The sequence below is a fragment of the Diplotaxodon limnothrissa genome, linkage group LG20, assembly GCF_057381915.1.
Source record: "Diplotaxodon limnothrissa isolate DT_005_m linkage group LG20, D_limnothrissa_male_GT1.1, whole genome shotgun sequence".
NCBI lineage: Eukaryota > Metazoa > Chordata > Actinopteri > Cichliformes > Cichlidae > Diplotaxodon > Diplotaxodon limnothrissa.
In genome coordinates, this window is record NC_140615.1 from 11,220,661 (window position 1) to 11,247,854 (window position 27,194).

At 39.4% G+C, this 27,194-nt stretch overlaps 1 protein-coding gene across 1 annotated transcript in view; it reads right to left on the bottom strand.

Moving 5' to 3' along the window:
• Positions 1–27,194, bottom strand: part of ajap1 (adherens junctions associated protein 1) — a 55,308-nt gene that overhangs the window by 16,166 nt on the left and 11,948 nt on the right. The gene's annotated exons all lie outside the window — the stretch shown is intronic.

Consider the following 27,194-nt stretch of genomic DNA (forward strand, 5'->3'; position numbering starts at 1 on the left):
AAGAAGGTTTAGTGTAACAATAATGGGAATGCACAAGTGAGCTTCACATATAACAGGTCTGCTTCAGTGTGTACATGCTGTTATTTTCAGTCGTAGATTCCTTCGCTCCTCTCTGCTGCTTTGGGCACTGTGAACTCCCGCTGGGTCCTGCCTTAATATGCACCACTGTGCACTTTGACTCGCAGGTGTCTCCGTAGTTTGCGGCTGGATTATAAAATCGAATCACTGAAGTTTGACGTTGTATTTTAGCTTTGTTGAGGTTGAGTACTGCTTACAATATGATATCTAGTGATATTAACTTTTACTTACCTTGCCCTCTTATACAGAACAGTGAATTACTATGTCTGTCTTTTTACATGCTTTATTGTCTTTTCAAGACTTAAATGTTATTGCATTTTAGTTATATAATTTACCTTATTTTACTTGCTTTCTGTAAAATGTCCGTGAGAATATGTTAATGTTTTCACTGACTGTTGATGCCGATAACGCATGTGGAAAAAAATTACGTGAGGAATCAAGTTATGCTAGCTTTGTGGAGAAGTTAGCAGGTTACTTCCTAGTGCAGCCGCTCAATGCCCGGTGAACTCAAAAACCTACTTCTAGTCAGAGAGGAGAGGAGCTGGAGCAGACAGTTTAATACAAGGCAGCTTTTCTTTATCATTTGTTGTCAGAATGAACAGTGATCGCCTATAAGGCGAGGTGTCATGGCAGTCTTTTCATGACAACAAAAAATGAAGAGCCTTATTGTTTCACATTTGTGAACACTGCGGAAAAAGCCACAGTGACAAACTTGGGTGAAGTTAAATGAAGAAGTTATGAACAAGGGCGCAAATTAAAAGTGTGGATCACGGTGCAATATTTTCAGATGAGGCATGATGACTACGTTGCAGAAAGCTTCACTTATATCACATGTGCGTACATTTTTTTCATATTTTATGATGTCCAAAAATAGATTTTGTCCCTAAGTAAACTTCACCTCTAGACAACATTAACTGCATGGCAAGGTGACAGACAAGCTGGCTGTTCGGGCTTGATCCCCATAGCAGACTGATTCTAGAGACAACCTTCAGGAGCCCCTGGGACAAAGCTACACATTGAATCCTAAGGGAGGAACCTCATTATGGGCAGCTTTCATCTCTGCTGTCCTTGGCCAATTTAAACCCATACGGAGGACTTTTGTGGAGAAGTAATGATGGGTGGGAAAGTTTGAACGGGTCTGTCAACAGTCAGAAGCAGCATTAGACATCTTTTGATCATATAATCATAAAGTCTCTATCATGTTTCTATTACAGTTGTCCAAATAATCAACACTCAGCTACTAATCGATACAAAAACTACTACCGGATTAGATACTCATTTGCAACAGTCTCAATACAGACAGTACCATCTTTGCCTCCTCCAGTTGACACACAACTTTACCTTAAGCCATTTAACTATTATGCGACAGCCACATTAGCCATGGGTTATTATTCAATTCAGTTCAATGTAATTCAATTTTATTTATCTAGCGCCAAATCACAACAACAGTAAGGTAATAATACATACAGAGAAAACCCCAACAATCATATGACCCCCTATGAGCAAGCACTTTGGTGACAGTGGGAAGGAAAAACTCCCTTTTAACTGGGAGAAACCTCCAGCAGAAGCAGGCTCAGGGAGGGGCGGCCATCTGCTGCGACAGGTTGGGGTGAGAGAAGATGTGTTTATAGGATAAAAGACATGCTGTGGAAGATGCGAGAGATCAATAACAAGTATGATTCAATGCAGAGAGGTCTATTAACACATGTTGAGTGAGAAAGGTGACTGAAAATGAAATACTCAGTGCATCACAGGAATCCCCCTGCAGCCTACACTTATTGCAGCATAACTAAAGGAGGATTTAGGGTCACCTGATCCAGCCCCAACTATATGCTTTAGCAAAAAGGAAAGTTTTAACCCTAATCTTAACAGTAGAGATAGTGTCTATCTCCTGAATCCAAAACCATTATCAAAACAGTGTCTAGCTAAATCCAATAATAACAAAGTGACATTAAATTCAAATTCAAATTCAAATTTTTATTTGTCACGTACACAGTCATACATAGTACGATATGTAGTGAAATGCTTGGACAACTGCTCGTGACCTAAAGAAAACAAAAAAGGAAAAGGCTATGAATAAGATAGGAAATAAATATGAAAAATTAAAAAGGGTAAATTTAACTAGGAAGGAATAAAATATAAATTAAGGTTAAAAATGAAATAACTGTACAACACAAATTAGAATGAAGGGTAAATTTAACTGGGAAGAATAAGATAAAATATATAAATTAAAGTTGAAAATAAAATAACTGTACAACAAAATACACAATATAGAACTATATAAGAATGTATGAAGAAATCTAAATATAAATAAATATATACACAATAACAGCAGCTGTACAAGTATTAACCGGAAATGAAGAATATAGTGACCAGTGTTGTGCAAAACCAAAGTCCAGAAAGTCCAGTGTGTGTGTAAGAACTGTATGTGTGGGTCAGTACTGTGTGGTGGTGTGATTGAGAGACCGTATCGCCTGCGGGAAGAAGCTCCTCCTCAGTCTCTCTGTGTTGGTCTTCAGGGAGCGGAATCGCTTTCCTGACCTCAGCAGAGAGAACAGTCTGTTGTTGGGATGGCTGAGATCCTTCACGATCTTCCTGGCCTTGGTCCAGCACCGCCTGCTGTAGATTGAGTGCAGGTCAGGGAGCTCGGAGCGGATGGTGCGCTCAGCTGACCGCACAACCCTCTCTAGAGCTCGTCTGTCCTGCATGGTGCTGTTCCCGAACCAGGTTAAGATGTTTCCCGCCAGGATGCTCTCTATGGTGCACGAGTAAAAGTTCCTGAGCACCTTGGAGGGCAGTTGGAAGTCTCTCAAGCGTCTGAGGTGGTAGAGACGCTGTCGGGCCTTTTTCACCACAGTGTTGATGTGACAGGACCATGACAGGTCCTGCGTGATGTGAACTCCGAGGTATTTGAAGCTGTCCACTCTCTCCACTGGGCACTCGTTGATGACGGGGGTCTGGTAGTTCCTCTCCTGCTTAGTGCTGAAGTCCACTATCAGCTCCTTTGTCTTACTGACGTTTAGAAGGAGGTTGTTCCTCTGGCACCAGTTCTCCAGATTCCTAATCTCCTTCAGGTAGGCCGTCTCGTTGTTATCAGAGATCAGGCCCACCACGACGGTGTCGTCAGCAAACTTGATGATGGTGGTGGAGCTGGTAGTGGCCACACAGTCATATGTGTACAAAGAGTACAGCAGGGGGCTCAGAACACACCCCTGGGGGGCTCCAGTGCTGAGAGTGGTGGAGGCTGAGACATGTCCGCCCATCCTTACTGCCTGTGGTCTGCCAGTTAGGAAGTTGGAGATCCACTGACACATAGATGAGCTGAGTCCCAGATGCTCCAGCTTGGTGGTGAGTGTGGAGGGAATTATGGTGTTAAATGCAGAGCTGTAGTCTATGAAGAGCATTTTAACATAATTCCCCCTTCTAGTGTCCAAGTGAGTGAGTGATGTGTGGAGGAGATGAGAGATGGCATCGTCTGTGGAACGATTTGGACGGTAAGCGAACTGTAGTGGGTCCAGTGTGTCTGGTAGTGAAGAAATGATGAAGTCTCTGACCAGGCGTTCAAAGCACTTCATCACTACTGAGGTGAGGGCTACAGGGCGATAGTCATTGAGAGAAGCAGGGTGGGGTTTCTTCGGGACAGGAACAATGATGGACTCTTTGAAGCATGTGGGGATCACCGACTGAGATAAAGAGATGTTGAATATCTCAGTGAACACAGGAGCTAGCTGGTATGCGCAGTCTCTGAGGATACGACCTGGGATGCCGTCTGGTCCTGCTGCTTTCCTGGTGTTCACTCTCTTGAAGGCTCTCCTTACTTCATGCTCGGAGATGACGAGCACGTTTCCGGTGCTGGCAGTATCTTCCTGTCTGCAGCCGTTAGCGCCACTAACACTAGCATTGTTGGAGACCTTAGCTGCAGCCTCGAAGCGAGCATAGAAAGTGTTCAGCTCGTCTGCCAGAGTCACGGCCGCGTTCGTCATACCGGTTGTTGGTGCTTTATAGTCCGTTATTGTCCTTAGCCCCCGCCACAGGCTCCTAGAGTCACTCTGTTGGAGTTGTGACTCTAGTTTCCTCCCGTAGCGCTGCTTCGCCTCTTTCACCGCCCTCCGCACGTTATATGACGCGGCTTTGTACGGGTCCATGTCCCCCGTCATGAGTCCCGTGTTGTAGGCAGCGGTGCGGGATCTCAGAGCGTCGCGGATGGTTTTATGTGGGAGCTAGGCAGTGCTTGTTGAATAGTATAACACAGTTATTTATACTTTAAGTGTTAAGGTTCCCTTTAAGTCCCAGATCAAAGCAGAGAAAAGTCTACTAACAGCGTGACAGAAACAGTGGCAGCCTACCTCACCAACTGCATTTGATAAGCAATGAAAATAGGGTGCTAAGTCACCAGCAGAAAAAAAGAATGAACTGGGATGTAGATAAATACATTTGCACATAACAATATTGTTTTAATCTATTTCTGCCTAACTCTTAATTTTCTACCCACTGATGGAAAATGGTATTGAGTATTTGTCGAGTGTAAAGTTCTAGTATCATGATGACCCTACTAACTATACTACGGTGACATTTGATGAGACAAACTAAATTTTTTAAGGTTGTATCTACAATTGCTTTGATCATAAACAATGCTTCTTACAAGCACATGTACACAAATAGGACAAAATAAGTACAGCGTGCCAAGAGCCTTGCTAAATCATTTCTACTCACTAAGAATACCAATTTTTAAAAACAAATTAAATGTATATTTCACAGGCGACGGTACATATGTCAGTCCCCATACATTTAATCTCCGCCTGACCCTCTGCATAGATTGTTGCCTCGAATGTAAAAAACAAGAAGAGAAAATGTGGTTTTTGGATTTGAGCTATAAACAAGGTTCAAAGCGCTTCAGTGGCATAAAAACATATTAAAAGATAAAACCGTTGCTGCCTGGCAGTAATATTATAACACTGCTTGTCACTTGAGGTGAGCTTCACACCTTTTGAACTTGTTCAATTATAATTCAAAGGTAATCCAGCATGCTAACTAGAGACCTTTACAATTATTATGTAGACAGGCTGCCCATGAAGAATGACAACAGGCTTTTATTATCACCAGCGTTCCATTTTTAAGGTGTGAGAGACCAGCCGACCACTAACTGATAAATAATTTAGAATGACATCTTAATTGAGCTGTAAATGGTGACTGATGTGGTCAGGAAAGAGCTGTGACAAGGTCATTTGATTTTTGACAGTTAAAAATATGGATAATAATTTGTCTTGTGAGTGTTTTGGCCTTGACCTCAGACTGAGACCTTGGCACCTGCTCAACCTGCACACTTCAGGTGAGTAAATTTTAACACTCCAATCCAAATTATGGCAATACATGATAAGGAAAATGGCTGTTAGGAATATTATTATTTTACAGCATGGAAAAATGCGGTGTAAACATTTTTTGACCATGTTTGTTTGCTGTACCTCAAACATGATCAGAACAATGTAAGCAAAAATAACCCTGAGGAGAGATGCCTACAAAAGGCAGCAGAGAGGACTTTTATGATCTCAGTCACGCAAGTCTCTGATATGATTGAGTAAGATGGAAGTGTTGTTCTTTTTTGCCAGCGGTACATAAGTGAATAACAACCACAGACAACAAATACTGAGCTCATGCTGGGTATTGAACTTCATTCATTAGGGAGTGGTAGGTAACTTTTGTATGTTATTCATTGTCAACTGAACATTGAGAGCACAGATGCAAACATTATTCCTAAAATAAAAGGAACTTCTTTCTGTGCCTGCACCATCTTTAGTATCACAGCTGTGGCTCAGGCGCTAGAGCGGGTCATCTGCTAATCATTAGGCTGGCAGTTCGATCCTTAGCTCCTCCAGCCTGCATGTTTAAGTATTCTTGGATAAGATACTAAACCCCGAGTTGTCCAGTAGGTTCGCTTAATCATTCTTAATTACTTTGAAAAAAGAGGAGAGCATTATGTATTACCAAAATGCTTTGAACCATAAGGAGGAGCACCTATAAGAAGTCAACTATAGGCTGATTAACTTCATTGTGGACTTCAAGGTTTATGTTTTATTAGCCTATTTTGACTAAACTGTCTGATCAATATTAAGAAGCAAAACCATAACTTTTTAAAAAAGTCACACCCAGTGTTTTATATAAAGTAGCTATAATGAGAGATCTTTAAAAAATACTGTTATTACTGCTCTAAAATTTATCTAAAATTAAGCAGTGTTCATAAACTTGATTCACTAACATGCTGATGTATTTTCACTTGCCTTTCATTCACATACCTTCTACACCGTGAAGCAATGTGTTGATATTGGTGTTGAATTAGACAGAAAAGGAAAAAAAAGTTACAGCAAGAACAACACATGCTACAGATAAATTTCCTTCAACCGATGTTTTCTAAGAACAGCACTTGCATAATTTCAGAATTGCTAATACTCTTTGACATCCTGCATAATGAAAATATAATCTACAAGTATACCGCACAGATGGCGGAATAATTGCAGTTTTCACAGCATGAACATACCAGATTGCTTTCTGGTTGGATTGTGTGTCTGGTGTCCTATTTTATGAGCACATGCTCTATCATACTGTCAATGCTAACTTCAGAATATAGGTAAGCCTTGCCGATATGGCAGGAAATCTCTTTAGTAGAGCTTGTGACATCTAATGACTCTCTAATGAGTTTCTCGAGCACCTTCTTACATGCAGTCTTTGCACAAGAAGGAGTATCTCATGCACATGTTTACTGGAGACTTGGTGAAGTTAACCGAAAGCCAATTTAAATGCATTATTCAGGCATCATTCAGTGACCCTACAGGATACTTTTTAGTCCTGAATCTCAGTATGCCAGGCCCATTTTTGAACCCAGACATACAGGGAATGAAATTGCTTTGTGAAGTTACGGACCAATCCGTTAATTAGCATGTCTGCTGGCCTGGAGGACTCAGGTTTGAAGGTCAGCAAAAGACTTGCTGGAATGATGATTTTAACCAAGACTTGACAGACAGCAGATGAAAGAGGTACCTTGGGATTCTGTTCGCAGACATATCAGGCAAAACAAAATTGCTGTGTATAGCACGTAGACACATTCCAGGAGTTTCTACCATTATATTACACATAAAGCACAATATGTTTTGTAAACAACATACAGTGGAGCAAAAAAGTATTTAGTCAGCCACCGATTGTGCAAGTTCCCCCACCTAAAATGATGACAGAGGTCAGTAATTTGCACCAGAGGTACACTTCAACTGTGAGAGACAGAATGTGAAAAAAAAATCCATGAATCCACATGGTAGGATTTGTAAAGAATTTATTCGTAAATCAGGGTGGAAAATAAGTATTTGGTCAATAACAAAAATACAACTCAATACTTTGTAACATAACCTTTGTTGGCAATAACAGAGTTCAAACGTTTACTATAGGTCTTTACCAGGTTTGCACACACAGTAGCTGGTATTTTGGCCCATTCCTCCATGCAGATCTTCTCGAGAGCAGTGATGTTTTGGGGCTGTCGCCGAGCAACATGGACTTTCAACTCCCGCCACAGATTTTCTATGGGGTTGAGGTCTGGAGACTGGCTAGGCCACTCCAGGACTTTCAAATGCTTCTTACGGAGCCACCCCTTTGTTGCCCGGGCGGTGTGTTTTGGATCATTGTCATGTTGGAAGACCCAGCCTCGTTTCATCTTCAAAGTTCTCACTGATGGAAGGAGGTTTTGGCTCAAAATCTCACGATACATGGCCCCATTCATTCTGTCCTTAACACGGATCAGTCGTCCTGTCCCCTTGGCAGAAAAACAGCCCCATAGCATGATGTTTCCACCCCCATGCTTCACAGTAGGTATGGTGTTCTTGGGATGCAACTCAGTATTCTTCTTCCTCCAAACACGACGAGTTGAGTTTATACCAAAAAGTTCTACTTTGGTTTCATCTGACCACATGACATTCTCCCAATCCTCTGCTGTATCATCCATGTGCTCTCTGGCAAACTTCAGACGGGCCTGGACATGCACTGGCTTCAGCAGCGGAACACGTCTGGCACTGCGGGATTTGATTCCCTGCCGTTGTAGTGTGTTACTGATGGTGACCTTTGTTACTTTGGTCCCAGCTCTCTGCAGGTCATTCACCAGGTCCCCCCGTGTGGTTCTGGGATCTTTGCTCACCGTTCTCATGATCATTTTGACCCCACGGGATGAGATCTTGCGTGGAGCCCCAGATCGAGGGAGATTATCAGTGGTCTTGTATGTCTTCCATTTTCTGATGATTGCTCCCACAGTTGATTTTTTCACACCAAGCTGCTTGCCTATTGTAGATTCACTCTTCCCAGTCTGGTGCAGGTCTACAATACTTTTCCTGGTGTCCTTCGAAAGCTCTTTGGTCTTGACCATGGCGGAGTTTGGAGTCTGACTGTTTGAGGCTGTGGACAGGTGTCTTTTATACAGATGATGAGTTCAAACAGGTGCCATTCATACAGGTACGAGTGGGGGACAGAAAAGCTTCTTACAGAAGACGTTACAGGTCTGTGAGAGCCAGAGATTTTCCTTGTTTGAGGTGACCAAATACTTATTTTCCACCCTAATTTACGAATAAATTCTTTACAAATTCTACCATGTGGATTCATGGATTTTTTTTTCACATTCTGTCTCTCACAGTTGAAGTGTACCTCTGGTTCAAGTTACTGACCTCTGTCATCATTTTAAGTGGGGGAACTTGCACAATCGGTGGCTGACTAAATACTTTTTTGCCCCACTGTATTTGCTGCTATCCTTCACTGCTTCTTGTACCTTATCAATCCAGCAACCGTGGTTCTTGCTATATGTGTGGACTCTAATTACACTAAAATGCAAGAAATGGAGTGTGTGTGTGTGTGTGTGTGTGTGCGCGTGTGTGCGCGCGTGTGTGTGTGTGCGTGTGTGTGTGTGCGCGTGTGTTTCAAGCCTCTATCATCCTTAACCAAACTCAAGTGATGTAGGATTTCAACAGAAACTCTGTGATGTAACAGTGTATGTAAGATGTGATATTTTGGAGCAATATATTTAGATTACCAAATATGAAAGAGCGCTGGAGGAAGGTTCACCAAGCTTGACTTCTCACTCTGCTCGTTGCCAGTTTAAGCTGTACTATATTCAGTAAATCTACTTCCAACTTATTCTGCAGCTTTTTACAAATGCCACAGTCGGGGGGGTGGTGTGTGTGAGTGAGTGTGTCTGTGTGTGTGTGTGTGTGTGTGTGGGGGGGGGGGGGGGGGGGGGGGATTACTCTTTGACAGGCACACCAAATTAAACAGATGATCTATAAGCACAAAATCACAGTCAGCCACAAATATATTATTAGTAAACCATACATAAGCTTCCAATGTGCAAATGCCAAAAAGGTCATCCGAAATCTAACAACAAATGTCAAAGTGAAGACTTTGCCAGCAGAATTTCAGCACACAGCGTGACTGTCTCACTAACACTGGAACTAAAATGAATTTTTCGTTATTCTTTTCCGATTTTCTGTCACTTTCTTCTTCAAAAGCCAATGCAGTGCTGTTGCGCAAAACAGGAAAACATTACAGAGAGTAATCCATTGCGTACGGCACTTAATACCATTTACCTGTCCTTGAAACTGGAAACCTCGCTTAACCAACATAATACCATCAAAAGACCAAAATGAATGAAGAGTAGCCTTTGAAGTCTGTGAAAAAGATTCACGGCATAATCCTGAATCAAATGCTTAAGCAAAGGGTGTGAGCGGTTAATAAAAAAAAGACCATTCATACGGGCCATTATGCCTCGCAGACACAGCGTCTGCATCCTATATGTCAGATTGTTGACATGAAAAGTGGACTACTGTGGTGTGTGCTTGACCACTGGTTTTCCCGCCTATTGTTTTTTACTCTTTCATGGTCTGTGAACTCAGGCAGAGCAGCGTTTGCGGATTCTTGCTTTCAGCAGCACAGAGACTATGGCACTCTAAAGTAATTACATTTCCTTTCCTCTTATACAAGCATATGTTATGTGGGCTTAGCTGAAGCATCATATAGAGATGCTTAAGCAGGTCTGTGTTAAACTGAATTTATGCAAATGTTAGATTTATCATGTTGTTTAAAACTCTGTTACACTCTCTGCACCAGTAGTCTGCATTACCAACACTGAAAATGCTTCAAAGATCATGAAATGGTGTAGTACCGTATATATGTATATACAGTGGCTTGCAAAAGTATTCGGCCCCCTTGAACTTTTCCACATTTTGTCACATTACAGCCACAAACATGAATCAATTTTATTGGAATTCCACGTGAAAGACCAACACAAAGTGGTGTACATGTGAGAAGTGGAACGAAAATCATACATGATTCCAAACATTTTTCACAAATAAATAACTGCAAAGTGGGGTGTGCGTAATTATTCAGCCCCCTGAGTCAATACTTTGTAGAACCACCTTTTGCTGCAATTGCAGCTGCCAGTCTTTTAGGGTATGTCTCTACCAGCTTTGCCCATCTAGAGACTGAAGTCCTTGCCCATTCTTCTTTGCAAAACAGCTCCAGCTCAGTCAGATTAGATGGACAGCATTTGTGAACAGCAGTTTTCAGATCTTGCCACAGATTCTCGATTGGATTTAGATCTGGACTTTAACTGGGCCATTTCAACACATGGATGTGTTTTGTTTTAAACCATTCCATTGTTGCCCTGGCTTTATGTTTAGGGTCGTTGTCCTGCTGGAAGGTGAACCTCCGCCCCAGTCTCAAGTCTTTTGCAGACTCCAAGAGGTTTTCTTCCAAGATTGCCCTGTATTTGGCTCCATCCATGTTCCCATCAACTCTGACCAGCTTCCCTGTCCCTGCTGAAGAGAAGCACCCCAGAACATGATGCTGCCACCACCATATTTGACAGTGGGGATGGTGTGTTCAGACTGATGTGCAGTGTTAGTTTTCTGCCACACAGCGTTTTGCATTTTGGCCAAAAAGTTCCACTTTGGTCTCATCTGACCAGAGCACCTTCTTCCACATGTTTGCTGTGTCCCCCACATGGCTTGTGGCAAACTGCAAACGGGACTTCTTATGGTTTTCTGTTAACAATGGCTTTCTTCTTGCCACTCTTCCATAAAGGCCAACTTTGTGCAGTGCACGACTAATAGTTGTCCTATGGACAGATTTCCCCACTTGAGCTGTAGATCTCTGCAGCTCGTCCAGAGTCACTATGGGCCTCTTGGCTGCATTTCTGATCAGCGCTCTCCTTGTTCGGCCTGTGAGTTTAGGTGGACGGCCTTGTCTGGGTAGGTTTACAGTTGTGCCAAACTCCTTCCATTTCTGAATGATTGCTTGAACAGTGCTCCGTGGGATGTTCAAGGCTTGGGAAATCTTTTTGTAGCCTAAACCTGCTTTAAATTTCTCAATAACTTTATCCCCGACCTGTCTGGTGTGTTCTTTGGACTTCATGGTGTTGTTGCTCCCAATATTCTCTTAGACAACCTCTGAGGCCGTCACAGAGCAGCTGTATTTGTACTGAAATTAGATTACACACAGGTGCACTCTATTTAGTCATTAGCACTCATCAGGCATGTCTATGGGCAACTGACTGCACTCAGACCAAAGGGAGCTGAATAATTACGCACACCCCACTTTGCAGTTATTTATTTGTAAAAAATGTTTGGAATCATGTATGATTTTCGTTCCACTTCTCACGTGTGCACCACTTTGTGTTGGTCTTTCACGTGGAATTCCAATAAAATTGTTTCATGTTTGTGGCTGTAATGTGACAAAATGTGGAAAAGTTCAAGGGGGCCGAATACTTTTGCAAGCCACTGTATATATTAAAAACACTATAATTTTATTTTACTCACAGTCTGAATTCTCTGAGTGTCAGCTAGATTAATTCTTTTAGTTTATAAACATCTCAGTCTAAAGTCACACTTTCAAATTCCTTTAATGGTCAAACAAAATAAAACATTAATAAAATAAAATATTTTCAAACATCAGGTTAGTTGCATATTTTGTTTTTTCCGTCGACTCACTTGAATTGGCACAAGACAAACTTTTCCCACTAAGAGGCGAGACCCTAGACTACCATGACCTGGATGAATGAGAACCTACAAAGGCACTAATAACCAACTCAGCTGATAAAAACAGTATAAACTGGGTGGAAAGCAAATCTGAAAGCTTAATAATTGAACTGGTACATTATTAAAATTTTAATAGACGTGTGCACATAATGAGGTCAATAAATACATAAATGATGGGAGGAGCTTGCATTTTTAGAGGTTTTTTAATAACATTAAACTGTAAGTCAGTCTGTGCATCATCATTATCTTCTTCATATTTGCAGTATTATTTTGTCAAATTCTTTTAAGGATTTCAATGCAATGCCAGATTTGCTGTATTAAATATGTCAAACGACCACAATCTAAATAAATAATCTAATCGTGACAGTCAGCATCGTGACGGTTTTTGGGCCGGTTACAACCACCATTTTATCCGAGTGAAGAGGAAACTCATCACATCCTTACGGCTTGCAACATGTCAAGCATCTTGAAAAAGGAGAGCAGTGCCCGGTGCCTGATGATTCCGCTCTTTCCCTAGAAAAGATCAAAGTAGTTGAGTGCTGTGTAGGCTATTATGCGCAGCAATTCTGCAAACCATTTGCCAGTGGGACACGGATAAGCAAAGAAACAAAGGGCAGGAAACAGCATCTGTGAATGAGGCCAACTTTAAAGGCTCTTCTGAAGCCTTTTTATAATGCTTCACAGAGCCTCGATGTTTTAGTAATCAGAAGAAGTCAAGCTTAACAGAGAGTGATAAAACAGTTAAGAATACATTAAAGTGATACTACACACAGACTATTTTAAAAAGTCTAAATTTAGAGGAAAATTTCTTCCTTATAGTGTACTTAAATTATCGTCATGAGAGTACAAGGGCCTAGTAAAGGATTATCTGACTCTTTGAACTCATCCTTTTCACCCTGTTAGACCCAGTAAAACAAAACTATTATCTCTGAAGCTAATCAGATATTGCCCCTAATTGTCTCTGCGCACTATCTCTGGCCCATTTCTTGGTTCATCATCACACTGTGATCACTTGTGCGAAGTAGGTCTTAATTAGAACTTGTTGGGAGTTTGCAGATCTGAGGCCTCAGCAGATGGGCTTCCCACCTGAGGGAGGTGAAAAAGGCATGCCTTCTTCAATCCCTTCAACCTGGATCCCCAGGCTGCCATCCATAGAAATTTGATCAGCATGGTCTTGACAGCCCTGCCACTGAGTACACCTAATTTTCTTGGCTGGCCATTGAAAGGTGCCTTATTGAAGGTGACTCCACCTCTGCTGAAAATCTGGGTGGAATGGCAGACGCTATATGCCAGACAAGATTTAGACTGAACCAGTGGTTTCCTTTCCTTTTTTATAACCTCTCAGTGGGGCTTTGCATGCCCCAGGAAAAGTGCTCCAATTCAGCCTTTTGTGAACAATCTCAAGAGTACAAAAAGTAACTGGTGTTATACAGGGTAGCACAAGCAATTTATAGAGTATTTACACGTTGAACTATGGTATTCATGTGTCTCCCACACACTTCTAAAAACAGCACCTGTAAATACACACACACACACACACACACACACATATATATATACACTGGGGAAAAGGTTCACCAGCTACAGTTCAGAAAGTTTCACAATGCAGTGGGTGGTTTTCCCTGGTTGGACCAAGCAGGCGCAGCAAGCGGTTAAAATGAGACTATGAGCATAAACTGGAGGACAACATCTCAGCATCATACTTGTTTTTAACTAACTTGACTTTTCTTTTTTCATATTGTTCCCCGAGACAGAACCCTTTGGCTGGGCAGAGGGAGTCGGGGTAGTGGTGGAGGTTGTGTGTGCCTTTTTTTATTGGTTTCTTTAAAAAAACATAATAATAATGTTTGTAGAGAGCAGAAGCTGTAACAGAAAATCAATAAAGTATTCCTAATATAATAATACATGTACATACATACATACATACATACATACATCCTAATAATACATGTCTCAACTTTGTATATTTTTATATATTTTATTTACTGTTTACTCTATTTAATTTGTAAAATATGTGTACACACACACACACACACACGTAGAAAAATATTTAGTATACACATCCAGAAATGCATATACTATTATATATTGTGCATATATTTATTAGTTTCAGATGTAGCCATTCTTGTATTTTGCACAACTCTGTTGCTTGTGAAGCTCGCACACAAGAATTTCACTCACATGTGCTGTACCAATGTACCTGCACATGTGATGTGACAATAAAAGTGATTTGATTTGATTTGATTTGATATCGCTGAATAAGGTATTCAGTAGCATCAGCTCAAGGATTTTAGGGAGATTTTATTGCACTTAAGGTTGTGGTCATCTTCAGTAATCTCAAATTAGCAGAGTCCTACATACAGCTACAGTGAAACATGTAAACACTGCACAGAAATTTGGTAATAACATACAATAAGATATATTTTGAATCTTGTTAAGTCAGCAGCCTCCTCTGCTGACTTTCCCGACCACTGTATCTTGGTCAAAGACTGATTTTTGTACTTTTATTGCGCTTTCTGGTCTCCTGGGCCTCATTTTGATTACTCCCACCTGCCATTATCGAGACAACTGAAAGTAGATACAGTTGCAGGTAGTTAAATCTCAATCTGTGTGCTCTTCTTGAACATTGTCCCTTAGATGCCTCAGCATGGTACAGAAGAACTACACACTGGCAGTTTGACCCTTGGGGACATATATAATAGTAAAGTATCTGATGAATACTGAAGTTGAGCTGTACATAAACAGCAAACTATAGGATACGCCACACCTTCAAGTTTTCAGTTTGTAACAGAATTTCGTATTTGATAGTATTTATCAAGATGATATCCATCCGTTTTCTTCCATGAACCTGAGTGGTGTGGCTGGAGACTATCCCAGTTGTCATAGGGTACATCCTGAACAGGTCACCGATCTACTGCAGCGCTATCATAAAGCCAATCACACACCTTCACATCATGCCAGCTAAGAATCACCAATTAATGTAACATGCATGTTTTGGGAGGAAGCCAGAGTACCTAGAGTGAAGCCAAGTAGAGAACATGGAAACTGCACACAGAAAGGCCCAAGCTGGCAAGCAAATTTGAACCCAGGACTGCTGTGAGGTGATGGTGCTACCCACCACAACAACATGCTGCACCATGGGGAAACTGGCAACGTTTAATCATTTGTGTATCATCGTATCACGTCTCATTTTTGTTTCTATGGCTAAGTTTTTGATCGCAATTTGTATTCAGTTATGGATATCCACAAACATTTGCTTCTCAGTTGGAGTTTATATCTCTTATGTAAAGACATCATTTTGCCATAAATGTTTTCTTGTTAAGCCTTATTTTAAAAAAAATTCAATATTACCTCAAATGAATCTGTGGAATACGCAAAGTAATATAACAACTTCGTTTAACTAAGGAGCTTGTAAAGAAAAGGTATTTCAGTCCTACTGAGAGCTTTCCATTAAGAGGGTCATTGACCAACGATTGATCGTGTGCCTCAACACATGAGCCAAGGTGTGAAAAAGGGTGTGGGTCATTATCACCAGAGTTTTCAGGTGAAACTATTATGAGACCTTGCCTCAATATATCATGAGACCTACTGAGCTCAACTGACGTATGTGAGTGGGTGTTGTTAAGGCCCTGGAAAGGGATCTCAAAACTGGATTGTAGGTGACATCTGTCATAGGCCATTTCCAACTGTTAAATATTTTCTTTGGTGAAAAGGGTTTTTTTTTTTTTTTAAACTAAAACATTTCCATAAAAAGGCACCTCTTTATCCATGATTTATGCTTTGTGTTAAACTGCTGTATTCTAACCACTTTCAGATACTTCAGCTTCTAGGCTAAAGCAAACAATAGAACTGAGCATAACAGCACAATGCAGATTAGTCAGCATGTCAAGTTTGTAGACTGTGTTTACACTGATCGCTTTTTCGGGTTTCGATGGAGGTCCCTAGGGGTTTCCTGTTTACATTAAATGTATCAACAAAAAGGAGGTATTTGTTGACACATTTATTATTCATGGTCATATACTCATTCTCCCAACACTGTTATAATAGCTACTGTAATGTTTGCAGAGTAACACCAGGTTATTATCAGTCAGTGAATTAATATCTTATGTCTGTGCAATTAACTTTTTCCCTTAGAAGCATTAATTCTGGTATTGAGTCCTTTAACATTATTTATAACCAAGTTGTCTGAAAAACATTACACGGTCATGGCTTTTTGCAAAAGCCTGCAGGGGATTTGTGGATGGTTCATACCTTAAAAGTCATACACTTTGGGGCAACTATTAAGTCGCTCCAGTGGCTATGTTGCTAGATTGAACAACTTTAAAGGATTATGGATTGAGAACACACCAAAGACAGTGGGATGCTTGTGAGCGCTCATACAGTCTGTTTCCAGTCATTCAACCTTCCCCAATTTGACCAGCCCCAAGCACAGCATGTCCATACGAGAGAGAAGATTCTTAAAATAGAGATGGGAGTATATGGAGTATGCATTTGAATTACCCTAAGAGAGTGACAGAGATGGAGAAAGAAAGGAGAGAACAGGGAAGGAGCTGTGTGGTAGTCTTACCCCTCTGGGGGTAAAAACTCTCTGATAACATCCAGGCCACAGAACAAGGACGACTTACTCTAAGGGCAATGCACATAGGTTTGCAGACTGGATGCACTGGCAAAGCTAGCTGCATTTGACTGCTGTATCAGATTACAACAGGGCCTTATTTACTTGCAAACTGAATATTGATAAATTCTAGATTTACATGAACATGTTATTGGCATATTGGCATTGCATTGTGGCTCAGTTAACCTAAAATCTTTATGTGGTAATTATAATTGGTTGTTATTATTGTTTTGGTCACTGCTGACCTCACAACACAATATCACTATCTTGGTAGTGAACTTAACTTGTCTATAGTCACCAAACATCAAACAATCCTTTGCCACAGAGATCACTGGCCAGGTAGGACTGATAGAAATGTATAACATAAAATGTATCATGCACTGTCACATTATGCTAACAGACCTCCAGTTTCAGTAGTAGTAATAAGAGGATTAATGTCATTTTAGCCTCACAATAAAAACCACAAGTGGATGAAGCCCTGGGGAGCTAAAGTGCTGCTTAATCTCCCCAAAGACTCAATTCTGACCTCTAGAACATGAAAAACAATGCCGACACACATTAAATAATTCCATCACTCTCACACTGGGAATTGACGTGCTTTCCTACAGAAAACACAAATTTACAATGAATGGAAATGACTGACCCCTCTAGGATTAGCGAGGTAAAACATGTCTTTTTTTTCAGCTGCAGCGCACTGAGAAACAAGGGCACAATAACATTCCCTATTTGCCCTTCCCAGTTCCATTAATTCCAGCATGTAGCTTTAAAAGAGTCTGACCCAGAATAATCACTGTGTTCAAGAGGAGGTCAGCAGAGATGTCCTGTGCAGCTGAAACCGCCTCAAGTTGGGAGGCTCAAAACAACTGGCTCTCTCTGTAAAACAAAGGCGCTACTGGAGAAGACACCACACATGATCAAAACAAACTTACAAATATTTTTACTGTTGTATTTCAGAATTTCTCACAGTTTTACTGAAGAATCAAACATAAAGTCCAATCATTAGGAGGATAATCTGACAACAATGAGGGGGGAGTCATCATGGAAAGCTTGCTAAGATAAGATGATAAAAAAAATCAAGCAAAGTTTTTTTAAACTTGAAACTGTGAAATTTTATCCACATGAATGCCAGGACCAAAGGTTTGGCAGCATCGCACTCTGGGGTATTTACTTTAATATTTATCAATATGATCAATGTTATACACTTCCCCTGTCAAGGTGAGATTTTTAAGGGAGATACAAGATAAGAAATTACAGCTGACAATGACATATTCTGACGTTGGGGTATGAAACATGAATGTCTGGCTGCTCTCACGGCACTCGTCCAAGAATAAATAATATTTCAAAGTTGGGAGGCTTACAGAGTTAATCTTACAATCAAAGTTTGCTGATTCAAAGTCAACAGGCTCCGTTGACACAAACTGCAATTTTACCGTGCAGAGCACTGGATTGCTGGACCACCACTGTGTGATCAGAAAATAAGAAAAATAAGCTAATCACTTGAGGCAGCAGTTGACCTGCAAATGCAGCGTTCTCCGAGGTAAAATTACTGTGTTGACAAAGTCCAGTGACTTTAGAAGGCGATTACACCGATTGTGAAATGGTCATCTGACGGCAAGGCAGAAAAATGTTTTACAGCCTGTTTTAAATATAGCCTAAGCCTAATCTAATATTGATTTCTGTAAGTGGGTGGCTAAAATACACGCCTACATCAATACCTTGCTTTATCTCCATATCTGTTTGAGGGCATGCCAACAGTAGGTAATATTCTGACTATGGATAAGTACCTTATACAATCCCACTTCAAGAAAGCAAAGGAAGTTTGGAGTGGAAACAGTTTAGTCAGCTAAGCTTTTATTTTTTCTAAACCCTACAATCAAATTTATAAAATGTTTCCTGTTAGCTGTAAGTTTCCTGAAAATTCCAAATGCTCCAGAAAGACAATTTGACAGGGTTAAAACACATCCTGTGATAATTTTTTTTGGCTCATTTTAGACAGATTAATAAAAGTGCATGAAAGATTTAACATGTTGCTTTGACTTATAACCAGACATACAGTTGGCTTTTTATGTAGAACTTGAATCAAATCCTGCTCTCCCCCAGCAGAAGACCCAGAGCAGACAGGCTCACATCAGCAGCAGGTGGAAGATAAAAGGAAAGGTTGAATGATTACAAAGCCAGTTTCATGTAAAATTATGAACCTTTTTAAATTTTGTTTTGATCCATGTGTGTAATAAAGAGGCTCTCAAACCTTCATATTCCCCACTGATAAAATTAAGCTTCTAATGTTTGAGGCTTTTTTGAATCATTGGTGGAACTGCACTTTTTTACTACTAGTCGTGAGTAAAAAATGAAGGCATAATATTGCCGTATTTTGCGTGGTGAGATTTTATTGATATAAGGACACCAAATATCGATATTTTATTCAATGCAATAAAATACAACAAACAAGAGGCCTCGTCTCATGCATCACGATCCTGAGATAACGTTCGCTGAGAAAACTTGCATTAAGTCAACTCAACGGAAAATCCATCCGACAGTGGACACGCTTAGCTTGATGAAGTTGGACCGACTGCTATCAGCCTCAGAGAGCTTGTTGACAATTTACAAATAATTGTTGTCTAATTTATAAATCCACAGATTGGCAACACATGGACATCAGTATGAATGAGTCTTTGTCAATGAGCAAAACTTACAGGAATCAATTCAGCTGGCTGTCACATCGCTGTATTCTGGTTATATTCCTATAGAACAGGAAGGTTGTTGAGCACAAATGTGGTAGTTAAATGTGAATTTCTGTAGATTGCAACAGATATGTGACTTTTGATGGTTTATCACGGTTAACTGGTGTATTATTGGAAAAAGATTGTATGTAAGTTCCAATTATACCCCATTCAGTTGCAAACTGACTCCAACTTAAGGCAACATTTCTGACAGGTTTAAGTGATAGTGTTAGTAGCCTGTCAAACTGGAGTGAAATAATATCAGTTTATTAGTGGATAAAACAGACACTGACCAAGTTTAACTATGAGGACAAAATTTGCAGTTTAGAAAAGCTAATAAATCAAAATGAATGTTATTGCAATACTATATATAGAATATTGGAAAATGTTAAAATTGCTATAATGTGGTATCTTGCCAAGTATTGTGATAATTTTATACCATGGGGTGTCAAGTGATTCTCACTTTTAGTTGCTACCAACTTGACTCTTCACACATTTACAATATATTTGTGCTACCATGATTGTCCATACCTGGATTTTAAAGTAAAATATCTTAACAGACCTGGTATCATAAATAATAACAAATGTTCTGTTTTGGCTATTTTTTGGTAAATAACCATGTCAACTAGTGATTATTGACAAGTGACTACAAATACAGTAGATCATGACTAAAAACAGTTGTTTCCATGTATGTGTATAAGCAAGTCAAAAACAGAAACAGAAATTTGTATTTTAAATAGATATTATAGATACTAGCTTGATAAAGCTTGGACTAAAAGATGTTTAATATGAGGTCTTGGACGTTATGCAAGTTGGCACCCAGAAGTGTCTGTCGTTGCAGCTGTGTAGTGGTCATTGTTTGTAGCTACTTCTGATGAACATGTCAACCCAGCATGTCCTAGGCATGTTCAATAGCAGACATAAATAAAAGCTGGCCAAGGAAGTGTCTAGATATGTTTGGGATCCAGAAAGCCCTGCTGTGTACTCTGGCAGTGTGGCAACAAGCAGTCTTCTGTTGAAATAGCTGAAAGGTGGACTGCTGCTGCAAGAATGCCACAAGTTCAGGTTAGAACACCTGATCTCAGTACCTCTGTCCAGTCAGATTTCCACCAAGTTCAGTAAGATCAGAGATGGTGCTTTTATAGCTAGTTTGAGGCATGCCAACAGCCAAGCCTTGGTCAATCTCAGTCAGTCATGGTATGACGGCACTGATGATGATAATATTGTGCATATATTAGTATCAGTACTAGTTTATATTCAGAGACTGCTGGTTAGAAAATGTGGCGGTGTAGAAATGAGTTCATCTGTGTTTGGTAAACAAATCAACAATTTTATAGGGCTGCTCAATTAATCGAATTTTAATCACAATTACGATCTGGGCTTTCAACGATCATTAAAAATGACTGAGCCGATTATTAGCCCCTCCCTCGTGCTTTACTCTCGCGCTGCTCCGTGTGGCAAATCGAGCACACCTCTCTGCATTTCAAACACGTGTCACAACAATTAAGAGCAGCGGTCCCCAACCTTTTTTGCGCCACGGACCGGTTTATGCCCGACAATATTTTCATGGACCGGCCTTTAAGGTGTCGCGGATAAATACAACAAAATAAAACTAGTACCGGTACCGAAAAAAAGAAAATTTATTCATAGCACACGTGAAAAGACCCAGGAAAACAGAGTAAACAATAAAAACGCTAACAAAATAACACTAAAAACCGATTTAAAAACCCTGAAAACTATACATTTCACCCCTGAGCCTCAACTCTCGCGGCCCGGTACCAAACAACTTACGTACCGGTCCGAGGCCCGGGGGTTGGGGACCGCTGATTAAGAGGACCCGAGGGATGCTCGGAAAGCTAAGCAGAAGTTATTTGGAGAGGAGAGTGACTGCCGTTGGTTGAAAAGAGAGGTAAAAAAAAACTTCAGTGGTGCGGAAACATTATGGGTTCGCGGAGTCAGACGTGGATCAAGTAGACATAGTGTGTAAACTTTGCTACAGTGTCGTAGCTGCACCACAGAGCAACACTGCAAAGTTCACTAAACATAGATGTTTACATTTTTCATTTATTTTTTATATTGCAAACATTTGCACTGTTATCAGTATTGCACACTATTTTATATTATTTTTTGACAATCTTTAAAGTCATTATTCAATACATTGTTATTGTTAAATAAATATCGTCAAATAATCGAGATCTCAATTTCAGTGAAAATAATCGTGATTATCATTTTTGCCATAATCAAGCAGCCCTACAATTTTACAATGGACAAAACTACTCACAGAATATGTTTGGGTTTAAAATTATGATTAAAATGATGTACAGAGAAATCAACTGCAAACAAAGATTAAAAATGTATTTCATGCATGAAAACTTCTATTTTTCAAAACTTGCTTCTATTTTTTACATACTTTACTGTATGTATGCAACTCTTTCTGTGATAAACTGTGTTGTAGTGGTATCACGCTATCAATGATACAATAATATTTCCTAGCACACAGAACAAGGCCAAATTTGTCTGACAGCAAAGGCCATGTGTCAGCCTCCATTGATGTTTAGTAAAGAAGTCACTTCAACCAAACACAGCACTTTGCAAAACATTCAATTCAATTCAGTTCAATATAATTTTGTTTATACAAAATCACAATAACAGTCAATTAAGACACTTTATATTGTAAGGTGGAGACACTACAATGCAGGAACACCGAAGTGGAAAAAACAAACTTGGCTCACCATTACAAACAAACCATCAAGTACACGTGTGACCCGAGCTTTAACAAATGACTCGATTGGACGACGCCGGAACATCTGCCAGTTGTGTGAAAGGTAAAGGAAAATTACTGATGCGGTTACATGGTGGTAAAACAGGACTTTAAGCAGCTGGTTAAAAAGCTCAACATCCCAGACTCCCGAAGAGTTAAAAGGTAAAGTTTCTTTAGCTATTGTTAAACTAAAGTGATAAGCAGTTATGTTTTACTTTTACATAACATTTCCTTGGCTACTTTTGTGGCTTTCCTGTGTTGCTATATATACTCCTATGTCACTAGTAATGCAATATAAATCTGCTCCTGCTGACAACTGAGGGCACAAGATTCTCACTTTGAATCAGTTAGTGTGTCATAAACGAGCTCATTTGAAAAGAATGGTGGAAAATACACTTCAGTATTTTTTTTCTGTATCATCATAAATATCGTTATCACAAAATTCCTTGAAATATTGTAATATCATTTTGAGAAAATATTGCCCAACCTCTACTGTGTACTGTGAGCAAATAGACTCAAGATCTAGAATATATAAAAGCAGACGTTTTATGTGCATGAATAAATCTGATGCAGACTAAATGTATTCAGACAGGTTTAATTTCAAACTGCTGCTTCATCATCTGTGTGCGTGTGGGGTGGGAAGCAGATGATAGGGCTGCAGACCTTTGGGACATTTAGGTTATAGAACAAAAGTGAGGCTGTTTTTTTGCACAGTGCTCACACGGTGCACAACTCTCAGGGGGACTGAGGGAATATGTGGGAGCTTCACCGCAACAAGGTCCAGAAACACACTTACTCAAATACACTCTGACCACTCTGCTGCCCTTAATACACCTGTCTCTCAGGCTTTCTTTTTCCTCTCACACTTTTTTTCTCCACACAATGGAGAAAACACACGATTCTGGGTGGAATCAAACTAGCTCTGCCTTTTAAAAAAAAGAAAAAACAAAAGAATGAAATCTGCTGTTCTTTATTTATGGTAGAAATAACACCACCTTTGTTCCCCCCAGCTATTTGCTTTCATCCTCCTATCCATTTACATGAAGAGCTGACCTATCGTACAGACTACTCAGTTAATGTGCTTTTGCTACTGATCACACAAAGACTGCTTTCTGGCAATAAGCCTGGTCACTGCTTTTAAATCTGCATCTGTTATTTTAATAAGCACATACTGGTGTGTTGTTCAGCCCACCATGTTAGTCCAGACTCAGTTTCCTTTATAACTGTTTGATGGACTAAGATAAAGGTTTGGATGAATTTGACTTACATCTCATTTAACCATTATTGTAGCTTGCTTATCTGTCAGTTAAATCTACCACATTCTATAAGCAAAATAAGCAGTCTCTATCAATTCAAAAGCTGCCAGCAAATTTGAGCAGAAATTTTGTAACATAAAGCAAATGCAAAGGTTCCAATAACAGTAATATTCTTCTACACTGGTTTGCATGAAATCTACTATTATGAGGGCATCATTAGTAAAAATGTGAAGCCATTAACAGCTAAAATATTTATGTCATATCACTGCAACTAGCGGTTACTCGTAGCCACAGTATTCTATGAGCCTACCCTGATCTCACCTCAGTACACTGATCACTTAAACCTGACAGGCAGATCAGAGCTAGAGTCGGGGTTACTTTAATACAGCTGATACTATAATATTGCAGGCTTCATCAGTCTGTGAAAGTCTGTGAAAGTGGGCTTTCTTTTATGTTAATGTTGCTCATGACAGATAAGATGGAGAGAGCTACAGTACATGCACGATTGGTCAGTACATGTGTGCTGCATTAAATGATTTTTTTTTCTTACTAAAAAAATGGCAGAAGAATATGTTTCCCAGACAGATAGTTTATAATCTTAATAGTATTTAATGCTATTCCAAAACAACTTTATCAAACTGAGAAACTATGAGCACATGCAGCACACGTTACATGCCCCGTGCATGCCTGCTCTTTAGTGCAAGTGCAAGTATTCAAACTTATTGTGTTTAAAGTAATGCATGCAGTATAGTTACTACAAGAGGTGGGACCTTGTTTTTAACTGCAAATTATGTCCTTAAAATTAAACCATATCAATGTCTGTTTTATCCAATAAGAAAAGGTTATCAAATCCCTTCAGAATTTTTTGTTATGTCATTTTCGTTGCAAAATTACTGTCAAGCACACCAAGACTGTCATTTAAACCTGCCATAGATGTTGCCCTAAGACAGAGTCAGACTGCAATCAGTCTGCAACTGAATGCCAATTAAAGGTTGGCAATTACATTCAATCCATTTTTTATTATCCAGCAATTAACTGTAATAAATCATCAAAATTGCATATCTTTCTTTATAGACAGAAATTCACATTTAATTAGTACACCTGTGCTCAGCAGAACAGGATGGTTATCCTGTTCTATATGAATATAACCAGTAAACAACCAACTGACAACCAATTGAGTCGAGTTTCCTTGAGTTGTGTTCCCTGACAAAAACTCATTCAGACCGATGGCAACATGTTGGCATCAGAGAGATGAGACCTTGTGTTCATAGTATTTTTAATTTATTTAAGAAAATATTAATATTTAGTGTATAATACTGAAAAATATGCCAATACTATACTGTGTCATCTTTATAGTTACTAAATCCAATTTAGTAATACTGCCACCACCGCTTTTATGGACACATGACCAGAGTGCAAGGATGAAGTCGACAAGTTCAGGCGCAGTGTCATCGCTGCAAAGAAGTGCATATCTGAAAGAGCCTAATGTGTCTCCAGGGAGATAATGCCTAAATTGACTGGGATCATCTCTTGAAAAAGAAACAAAAATCTGCAGAACAGTGTGTAATCATGCGTACAGCCTGAAAGAAACACCCAGTTGTCATTTAAGAAAATATACGACCATTTAAAAGGCTGAACTTCTCAGAGAAATGAATGTTATTCATGTGAAAAATATGGCAGGCCTGCTTTTCCAGTTCAATAAACACAATAGACTGCTAATGATAATGCAAATTGAAAATGTCAGAAGGTATACAAAATGCTGAAAGGAGTTCTCTGCAGCTTTGATGAATGGTGCTGCATACAGGATATTTGTGAATTATGAGGCTACACAGTTCGTTCCATTATTCCATTTAAAACTCATTTTAACTGGCACCTGGCCCACAGACCCAGACACAATGGAAACATTTTATGGCACTGAACTTTGAGACACTGTTGAAATAGTGCTTTAGATTTTTATCAAATACAAAAGTTAATTCTTTTCTAATAGAAAGCAAAGCCTCATTTACTAAAACTGTCTGCAGGATTTAATATGTGCTAATAGGCAACGTGTCTTAGAGAAAGAATGACAGTCAGCATTATCCATTATCAAACACTAACATTCTCACAAAGTAAGGCATGCAAAGCATTAGTATGTCTCTAGAGACATCAGCACCTTTCTTATCCACCATAATTCTCACAGACAGTATTACATTGTGGCAACAGCTCAAAATGGACTATTAGCAAAATGCTCTATTGTTATTTTAATCCATTTCTGCTCACTTTTCATTTTTCCCTTTGCTTGGCACTTTTTTTCCCTCCACTATCTCCCAATGTGCAGAGAACTTTTCAGGGAAAAGACTCCAATGGCCTTTTTATTTCTGAGGGAATATTAGTGGGACGGGAGTTTTTGCATCTTTATACATTTAACTACAAGCGATCCTCATGATGAACATCATGTTTTCCGTTTTTATTTTTCATCCCCCAATGTTACACACATTTAACAGTATTTATGTTTAAGTACCATTTCACTCTTAATAACTGTGGTTTATTTGCTGTCAGAGATTTTCTTATTCTTATTTGTTTCATGCCTGTATTGTATTGTATCTTTATTTAGGTAGGTTTGTTTTATTAGATTTTTGCATTTACAGGAAGAGTCATAAATTTTGAACAAAACCTGTTTTTGTAGTTATCGCCCCACACCACACACAAATAATCAAATATAATTGAAGTTCATACTTTCAGCTTTATTTCAGAAAGTTTTACAGCTTCAACATTAACTGGCCAGGAAGTTTCATGGCCAGGTCTAGCCTGTGTTCTCTTGTTATTTCATGACAAAACAATCAGAATGTGTGAAGTCGATTCACAGTGTTGGATGTGTATTTTATAGCTTTTCGCTGTCGTTTTAAATATATGCTCCACAAGATGTTAGTCCAAGGGACAGAAGACGTCATGACATTGAAAAACAGAGCACACCTGTCACAGGGACAGCAAAACTTTTAGGAGTGGCAACATTAACAGTCTGATTCATTCGTAAAATATTACAGTGTTTATTTACAACAAGGTGCAAACCTCTGGTTACACTCAAGAACAGGAAGGCCAGGTCAGAAAACAAGAGCCTGTGCAACTTCTAAAAACAAAGAAAAATGGAAGAAACCAAGAAAACTGTTTGCCATAATGATGGGAAGAGAAAACTTTGGAAAAGGAAAGAAACAATTCATGATCCTAAACATACCACGTTATCTGTGAAACATGATGGAGGCAATGTGACAGGGTGTGGCTGTACGGCTGCCAGGGGTACCGGGGCGCCACTGTTTATTGATGATGTGACTGTTGACAGAAGTAGCAGGAAGAAATGTGAAGTATATATTCTGTTCAGATTTTCGAATGCTTCAAAATTGATTAGATGGTACATAACAGTGCAAATGAAGTTTGTCGAGATAAAGAAAATTAGGACTCTTCAATGGCCAAGTCAGTCAAAGAATCCAAGTAATAAATACAGTCGTTATATGTAAAAATCAGATTAGTTTTTCCAATTAATTTATAGCCTCTTTTTAACTTCAATCACATCTTGATTGTTTGATAGAAAATCCCTTGGTACAGAATTACAGAAATGGTCTAATTTACAAACAAATTATGGCTCTAAATGTATAAAATTAGTATTTCTAATGTATTATAGTTAAAATATTCCACATATAAATGTTACAAATTAATATGTGGAATAAAAATCAACAC